A 9,975-nucleotide genomic window follows, 5' to 3' on the forward strand; every position below is an offset into this window, starting at 1 on the left:
ACCCGGTAACAGTTCAACCGACTGTCATTTAGCTGATTAAACCAGGAAAACCAACCTCAACCCCGCAAAGCTAAGCTGATGCCCAAAGTCCTTCTTTTTTGTTGTTGTTTTTCTCACTTTGTCAGACAGTCTGTGGGGAAATTAACTGATGAAATCATGCTGGCAACCAGGGTTGCTATAGAAACTTCACATATAAGACTCAGGCTGGAGGTTTTTCTTTTTGTTTTTCCTTCACAGGAGAGAAAACAGAAGAGGCAGAGACAAAGAGGTGGCACTGTGGAGGCATCAAAGGTGGCGTCGTTTGCAACTACATTAATGCCAACCGCTGATTTCTTCCCTTCCATAAAAGACGAGCGCCGCGGCGCGCCCGCACGGGACGTCCAGATGCAGAGTTCTTTTTCCCCTTCTATTTCCCAGCACTCGTAAAGCATCAAGGTAGTCATCTTTTTATGAGATTATCACCAGGATTGGACAATAAATTACACTTTCAGGAGAACCGAGCGCCAACTCCTCCTCCTCCTCTTCCTCCTCCTCCTCTTCTCGCCCTACTTCCTGTTTGTGTTTCATGAAAATCACTCAACATGTAGCATGTTTCTGCTGAAGAGTCCAGTTGAAAGTGGTGTCATGCATGCTGGGGAAAAGCTGAGCTCATCTCCATCAGATGTTCTGCTACTGGCCCCTAGTGGTTCAGGCTGACAGCAGCATCCCAGCGTCTGCAGGTGGTTTGTTTCAACCCCTCAAGTCCTCCTTTGTTCTTCACAGCAAAGGCTGCTTTTTAAATACACAATTTAGCGAATCTTGTCACAGGTTCCTTAAAGTTTGTTGTGGTTCCATCAGTACTTTTTTAAGATTTAAACTTTGGAAAATTCCAAATGAGGGATGCTCTGCGAGCTACTTCTGAAAATATCTATCCAGACATCTTCGTCCATCGGAAATGTTAACATTTATGTTCTTAAACACTTATTTTGAAAGGATTTTAAAGTGAATCAGACAATTCTTTTGAATTAAATAGATGCATTTAGATGAATATGTAAAATTACGACATGATAAAAGGGTTTTAGCGGTTTTGCTTCAGCTTGTTGTTCATCATACTAATTGTGTGCCAACAACAACATTGTTCCGTGTGCGTTCTGTTCTGTTTGAGGTTACTTTTGAGACTGACCTCAAGCCAGTTGAGAGAAAATGAGGTGCGTTGGCAGGAAGCTGCATCCAAGCTGCATCCATGACGCTGAACGCTTGCACGTTTCTGAAGTTCAGAGGAAGAAAAACTGCATGCACTATATTGCAGTGTATGCAAAAGTGTCATCCCAGTCCTAACCCATAGAGTTCAATATGATGTCTGCTCACCTTTTGCTGCTATTACAGCTTCAGATCTTCGGGGAAGGCTGTCCACAAGGTGAAATATTTGACCATTCTTCCAAAAGCGCATTAGTGAAGTCACCGCAGAAGGCCTGGATCTCAGTCTCCGCTCTAATTCATCTCAAAGGTTTTCTGTGGGGTTCAGGTCAGGACAGGCCAGTCGAGTTCATCCACACCAGACTCTGTCATCCATGTCTTTATGGACCTTTGCTTTGTGCTCTGGTGCACAGTCATGTTAGGAGAGGAAGGGGCCCGTTCCAAACTGTTCCCACCAGGTTGGGAGCATGGAATTGTCCAAAATGTTTTGGTATCCTGAAGCATTCAGAGTTCCTTTCACTGGAACTAAGGGGCCACGCCCTGAGAAACAATCCCACACCATCATTCCTCCTCCACCAAATTTTACACTAGGAACAATGCAGTCCTATTTGTACCGTTCTCCTGCCAACCTCCAAACCCAGACTCGCCCATCAGATTGCCAGATGGAAAAGCGTGAGTCATCACTCAAGAGAAGGCGTCTCCACTGCTCTAGAGTTCAGTGGCGGCGTGCTTTACACCACTGCATCCGACGCTTTGCATTGCACTTGTGTGGCCTGGATGCAGCTGCTCTGACGTGGAAACCCATTCCATGAAGCTCTCTGCGTGCTGTACTCGGGCTAATCTGAAGGTCACACCAGGTTTGGGGTTCTGTAGCAACTGACTGTGCAGAAAGTCTGCGACCTCTTTGCTCTACGCGCTTCAGCCTCCGCTTACGTGGTCTAAACCCCTTCATGGCTGAGTTGCTGTTGTTTCCAAACTCTTCCGTTTTGTTGGCTGAGAGCTGACGGTGGAATATTCAGGAGTGACGACATTTCACGACTGGATTTGTTGCGCAGTTGGCGTCCTATGACGGTTCCACGCTGGAATTCCCTGAGCTCCTGAGAGCGGAGCATTCTTTCACAAATGCTTACAAAAACGGTCTGCATGCCTGTCTGCTTGATTTTATACAACTGTGGCCGGGCCAAGTGCTGAGGACACCTGATTCTGATCATTTGGATGGGTGAGCCAATACCTTTGGTTGTTTAGTGTATCTGCTAGTTCAGTGGGAACACGCGTGTGAAGGGATGTACGTGTCAGAGGTTTATCTGATCGGCTGCTCGGCATGTCATTCGCTTCACTACTTCAAAGCGAGGATGATGATTGGCTGATGGCAATTTTAAAAAAAATACCATCGCAGATGCTAAAAAATGCATATTAAAGAATGTGTTTATTTTTGTATGTGTATTTTTGATGGCTCTCTATTTACCCACACAACCTTCGAAATCGATCAGTCGATTTGGCACCCCTGCAATATTTCCTTAACCCTTGTGCTATCCTAGGCACTTTACCATTGGGAGTTGGGTCATCTAGACCCACTAGACAGTGCGCTGAACCTTTTTTCTTCAGTGAACCTCACTGGCTCCATGGATTACATGAAATCTTTCCACCTTTATCCACCTTCGTCATGGTAGGGAGGACATGTTAATGTAAGGGTGGGGTCATCTAAGATAGCACAAGGGTTAATATGGAAAAAACTAAACAAAGTGGCCTGGCTTTCAAAGAGAAAAAAAATGACTTGTTTGTTGATTTTACTTGTGTTTCTCCTTTGGTTAATGAAAAAGCACCATCCAAAGTAAAACTATAATTATAATTCTTTTTTTTTAGGTTTTCCAATTGGTTTTATAGCGGCAGCCGGCAGCTCGGCTCCTGATTCATGGCTGCCAGGGCTCGTCCTCATTCCTGCCTTCAGGTTTTTGAGCCTTTGACAGCAGAGTTGCAGCTCCGCTTCCTCCCGCCTTCCCGCTGCTTTGCCTTCGTCTTTTTTTGTGTTGCTTTAAGAGAAGTCGGCGTTGCCGTGCTGAGCTCGACTTGCACAGATCTATCGGTGCCCCTCGGAAATAGTGCCAAAACAGAAGAAAAAAAGAAAAAAAAGAAAAGCAAGGAGGAGAATAAAAATGTTTATTTCTGCCTGTGCTCGTCTCCCTTTGTGCCGGCGGATATAAGCAAATATTTGCGAGGATTGTGCGCAGGCACACCAACCCACCGCGAGGCGTTCAAAGCCAGATGCTGCTGATTTGAGACTCCCACACAGACGCACTCCCCTGCTCCTCCTTCACGCGGTAAACAAAGCTAACGTGCGCTCCTCACTCTCTCCTGCTCTGCTTGTACTTATTGATGGCTTTGGAGGACGCTGGGATGCTTTGGAACAAGTTGGAGTTGAATGAGAGGGAAGCCGAAAGTTGGAATGTCACCTTCTGCTGCTTGGCAGCTCAGCTGGGAGAGCCGGGTGTGGGCCCACGTGAACTTTAGCTCTGGGACAGATGGCGGCTCCAGACCCTTGGACTTGCTAATGAGTCGGGTCGAGCCAAGTGTTGTTGGAAACAGGTCTACAGGTCAGAGCGCTCCATCAAAGTCACGACCTACTGTGTCACTGGGTTAAAAACAAAAAAATCCGCACGCCCAGCTGCTTAAAAGATGGTTAAATTTGGTGGCTGGGGGCTGACAACAAGTCTCCGGCTGGGGATGAGGATGTGCTCAAGCTGGTGAAAACGTCGACATCTACTTGAAGCTCAAGTCGTGTTTTTTCCCACGGCACACTGGTTGACAAACATTGCTCTGGTGTGTTGGACACACACAAAAAAGAGCCACTCAACGGAAAAGATATAGACACGCAGTGGGAGTGGTTTCAGAGGAACATCCAAAAAGTGTTTGGACAGTCCCGAAGAATGGTCCTAAAGAAGTTAAAGTCCCACTTCAATCATCATTGGATCTATTTTCAAAGCACTCCCAGTGGTCTTTTAAGTTTTGCCGTTTTAAACAAAATGTTAAAATCCTATGTTGTTGCTGCAGACTAACTCCGCCCCCTCTTCCCCTCTAAGCAGAGAGCTTGTAGCCCCCTGAGTGTGTTATTAATGTCACAAATATGATATTTTTCTGACAAAATTTTCCTCTGATTTAAATACATTTGAATAAAAAAATACTCAGAAATACTTTTTTGACATTAATTTTGTTTACACATGAAAAAATGCCTCAAGAACATGATAAAAACACAATTTTCAGAGTAAGTCTTTAGTTCTATAAACTGGGATAACCCAGTCTGATTACACGATCCAAAGTATGTCTTAATCAAATTCAGATGTTGCACACTGATCGGCGATTGGATATAAAATGTATTCTCCATATTTGAATCAGCGTCATTGGTAACTTGACATGTCTACAAATACCAGGTTTACCTTATAGGAAACCCAAATTCCAGATATTTCATTATTATATGTTTTTCAAACATAACTATAAGTGTTGCTAAAACGTTGACAGAGCAGCTTGAAGCTCACATCTTGTACCCCCCCCTCTCTTAGGAACACAGAGGCGCTCTTCACGATTACTTCTCACATATGCAGCCACACTTCCATAAAGCCCAGAGCCGACCAGAACAATGCTCAAAGGCCTGCCTGTAAATTGGAAGACTTAAGAGCCTGAGTGAGGGGATTTCTGCTCTTTGTTAGCAACCCGGGGCTACGTTCTCTTTCCTTATTTTACGCACGAACTGAGATGAACGAGGATTCCTCTCAATGGCAGGCGAGGAGTTAAGTGGCTCCACTGTTCTTTGTGTTGTGTACTCTTTGCTGTACAATCGATGGGGGAAACCCTCTAAGGAATGGATTCTGATTAGATATATGCGATAAATATGTCATTTTAAGTCTGCTAAAATGCGTGTTTCTGCCAAACAGGGGGGCAAGTCAATATTAGTACCATTTAGACAAAGATTTAAAATGTCCTCAAAGAAGCTCTTTAAGGATTAGCAATAGCACCTCAGCTAAAAGAATAGCTGATATCCAATAAATATCCAATAATAAAATATTTACTATTGATTCTTTCTTTTGTAATGGCCATCCAGTGCTGTTCCCATTTGCCACCCTACCACATGCTTCTTGGAGATGATGGCTCCCGGAGACGGTGTGGTTTTGACAGCACGTTGGACCAGTCTTTTTCAACCTTTTCTTTAGCCAGGGCACACTTTATCCTTGACAAAAATGCCGCAGCACACCAGCATCCAAATCATTAAAAAAGGACAAACTATAGTCTGTCATGGTGCCTCTGTCAGACTCCTCCCCCTCCCCTCTCTGCTTGGCTCCTGATGCGACTCAGCTGCGACCACTTACCTCATCACCTGCCTGCCTATTTAAGGAGTTCCAGGATCAGCATTCCTCGCCAGTCCATTGCCCCTGATGGTGGTTAACATGATCGTCACGTTCTTTGCCCTTGTTTCAAGCCTGTGCCTAAAATCTTGCTCTTACCTGTCTCCAGGAATTCATTGCCACGAGTGGTCGCCTGAGTCTGCAGCCTTTCCGGAACACAGCCTCGTCATTGCCTCCTGTCGAGCCACGAGCCTCTGCCGTTCCCTAAATCCACCACGAGCCTCTGCCCAGCCTTCAGCCCTTCACTAGCTGCGGTCGCAACCACCAGTGACGTCACGAGCCAACGTAAACCCTCCATCTTCGTCGTGGGTCCTCCCCGGAGTCTGCCGCTTCACCAACAACCCTCTAAACCAAGATCTGAATATTAAACCCTTTTCAAACCATTACAGAACTCACCTGCGTCTTTTTCTGGGTTCCAGTGTCTGGGTCTGTTTAGTTCCGTTAGCCATGACATAGTCTGTATTGATGTACAGTCCCTCTGTAATCTCGTGTGCATTTTTGTGATAATTTTGGCAGAAAAAGCTGGAAGCTGCAGCTGTTTTTTTTCTAAAAGATGTAATAAAAGTTAAGTCAGTTATCAGTAATAATTTTCAACTAAATTATTTGAAATTTTACCCTGGTTTTACCCAATTTATTAACATGCAATTTTATGTAACCTCACAAAAAACAAATATACTGTATTTCTAAAAAGTGATTTATTTTTGTAATTTTTTTGGGGGGGTTGGTGCAAAGGCAACTGTAATTTTTGAACAATATGAACACAATATGTAAATTATACACAAAAAGACTAACATATTTATGTTTTCTGTAGCTACACAAAAGGTAAACATGTTTAAGTTTTATTAGTTTTTCTTTTGTTTTAATCAAAAATCAAGTCTTTGAAAACTTTAACAAAAATGTTTAACTTTTTAGATGATTAAATTGTTTCAATGTAGCTTAAATGTGACTGTTGGCCACTTCACCTTAATCCTGTTTCTTAAATGTTATTACTTCTACTTAAGCTTAACTTTTGATTTTTCAAAAGTGACTGAAATCTGAAAGGGAATTTGTCCTTCAATCCAGACATTAATAGAAAAGTTTCAGTTAAAAAAGATGACTTGGACAAAATTATGGGATGTTTGGCTGTTAATAAAGACAAACCTTGAAGGAAAACTAAACTGATTTCTGATTTCATCAAGAAGATTTAAAAACTGTGTGTTTGTTGTGGTTTCAAGACGTTTAACAGGTAAGACACATAGTAGAGCAGAGGCGCTGTCACTTTAACACCATGCATCATGGGAGACGTAGTGATGCCAGAAAGACTCTAGTCTCTGAGCTTCATTACTTTGTTCACTTGTTCCACAGTCTGACACTTGATCCCTTAGAAAGCTACACCGCTAAAGACGAGCTTAGCTGTTGTTTTTGTTGGAACTGAGAGACTTTACGAGCTAAATCAGAATAAGGAAGTGAAGACTTTAACCACTTCTGATTGGTCAGACTGGTGACGTATGATTAGTGGTCCAAGAATGATTAGTGGAGACAGTTAAAGGGGCGGGACTTTTCTGAAAACAGAGTTAATGCTGCGGCTAAATCGCGGTACCGTCATTCTTATCAAAGTGTCTTTAATAGAATCAAATACACCCACAGTGCACTAGTGTGTCGCGGCACACCAGTTAAAAAAACACTGCATTATAGAACCTTGACTCAAAAGTGGTTTCACTGTTTTTAATTAACTTTACTTTAAAGTGGGGTCTATAATAAAGAGAAAAAAAAAAGAAGACAATTTAAATGTGGCTCCGTCTAATTTCTGAAAGGCACATGTAACCCCTGTGCTATCTTAGATGACCCCACCCTTACATTGACGTGTTCTCCCTACCATGACAAAGGTGGATAAAGGTGGAAAGATTTCATGTAATCCATGGACACCAGTGAAGATCACAAATCATTGAAGAAAAAAGGTTCAGAGCACTGTCTAGTGCAGGGGTGTCAAACTCCAGGCCTCGAGGACCGACCTTCTGCTGGTTTTTCAGAAATCCTGCCTCATCTGCTGTTGATTACCTGGACCAGGTGTGTTTAGCCAATAAGGAGCTTCAATGGCAGGTTGGTTAGAAAACATGCAGGACACCGGCCCCTTGGGGCCCGGAGCTTGACACCTGTGGTCTAGTGGGTCTAGATGACCCAACTCCCAATGGTAAAGGGCCTAGGATAGCACAAGGGTTGAGCTGTCGAGTCAGAGCTTATAGTTGACCCGTTTTTTTTAAATGAACTTCCACAGGTCAAGTTCTTCGTTTTCAAGTATTTACTTTCTAAATGGATTGTGAACAAAAAAAAAGTCAATTATGGTACAAAATATATAAACGTATTATAAGAATGTTAAAGTACAGTATAAAAACTAGTGTGCTCTCTTAGCTCTATAGCTTCACTAAGTTAACAAAGACAATACACATCATCTACATAACATCTCTCAGCCAATAGAACTGCTAGGCTCCTAAGTTGACCTATTTGAACTCAAAATCCAGTAGGAACGTCGTCGAATGTTTAAAAGCCTCTAACAGGCCAAGTATAGGAATGATTAGGGAACTGCTCAGCCGCTGCTTTTTTTGAGGGGGGGGGATAAAACGTTGGCGTCAGCTCTGTAAGAAATGTTAAAGTTGAACTTTCCTCCTGATTTAAATGTCCTTTTTAGTGACTCTGTGCCTTATAGACACTTTTGAAACAGCTTACCTGCATTTTACTCTTCCGGGAAACTTTAAAGCGGGTCGTTTCAATCAACTCAACCCTTCATTGAAATGTCACTATTGACTTTAATATATTGTGTGTGAGTGCGGGTAGAGTTGGAATGGAGTCTGGAGATGGATTTTTTTTTCGTCTTTTGAGCAGACCAAAAATAAAGAACTTGAAAGTAAGACAAAAAATAAAAAATACTCACCAAGTGAGAACTAAATGAACTCCGCACATTTACGATGAATAATTTTCGATATTTACATTTTTAATTGATTATTAGAGACAAATATAATAAATATGTTTTTCACATTAAGATAAAGCAAGGCCACTCTCCAACATGATGGTGATATATCCGCCATTGCAAGAAGGGTAGCAGCCCAAATCGCGAGATTTGCACCTTTTTGACATCTGGCACTAAACCTCTTCCAACTTCAGGTAGAAACGGTTAAAATAAAAGGAAAAAGTAGCCCCTCCCTGCTTGTCCAGTGTGACCACCATGGGCTAAACGTGGCACATGGCAAGTGTGAACACAGCTTAAGGCTTGAAGGGTCAGACAAAAGACTCAAAGTGCCGAACCTGTGATGTGTTTGGCCACACAATTTCTGCATCTTTCAAGCTATGAATCATTCTGGATTTTTGTTGTTTTAGACAAAAATGATTTTGTAAAATGAAAACAAAACCCCCACCTTTTGCTAATTTAAAACCTGATGAAGTTCCTACCCTCTAACATTTTTTTATTATTATTAAAGAAATAATTATATAGGGTTCCATATAGCTGGAGGCCTTTGCTCTTTAAAAAGCCTCTTTAGTTCACTGCATACTTGGTAATCTGCAGTCACGTCCATCTTAGCTGCGGGCCTCTGATTCCAAACTGCTTGGTGTGAAGTAACACCTGCAGTAGTGTGAAACGGCGGATATTGGTAGAACAGACAGTCTCTGTCCTGGGAGCTCATTTGTTGAAGTTGCAGGTGTAAGGAGCAGGAGCAGAGACAGGTAGGAACTTGTGATGGATGATGAGCATACACAGTGGACCGCAGCATCAGTGGTTAAAGCATCAATGGTGATTTGCATTTTGTAGCTGGCAGCGCTCGGGTTGAAAGCAGCTGAGGGGCTGCAGCGGCTCGCACCCCGACACTTTGATTTAGTCACATTTGGTGGGCGTCGCGCTTTTGAAAAGACATTGTCATGCAGAAAAAGTCATCAGTGTTTTCACTGGAGGGTTTTTTTTTTGTTCTTCTAATCAAAAGCTGAAGAGCTGCTGATTGACAACTCATGACGTCCGTGCATGTTTATTAGGGCGAACACATATTTCCTACTCATTTTTTATATCCATAAAGAGTTTCAAGGCATTGATTTTTCATCGTTTTCAATTTTATTTCATTCAAACCTACTTTAAAAGCTCCAGATCAAACACTCTCCGTAGTGGGGCTTAAATTAGTGTTTCGGTGAAATCAGAGACCACCTGTTGGATTCTTTTTATCATGCTTTGATGAAAAGTTTCTGTTTACTCTAAAGTCTGAAAAAAGTAAAGAATTAGGCTTCACACCGCCCCTAGCAACATGCGTTCAAGCGACAACTTCCCATGAAAAGTTTATGTTCAGAAAACTCTTGCGTTCCTACTTCGTTAAGCAAATCTTTGCAAAGGTTTTATTCAGGGGATTCGTGGAAGTGCCACCTGTTTGAAAATGAATCATGGAGGAGT

Source organism: Oryzias latipes, chromosome 18 (genome assembly GCF_053564925.1).
Source record: "Oryzias latipes strain Hd-rR chromosome 18, Olatipes_Hd-rR_3.1".
Lineage (NCBI taxonomy): Eukaryota > Metazoa > Chordata > Actinopteri > Beloniformes > Adrianichthyidae > Oryzias > Oryzias latipes.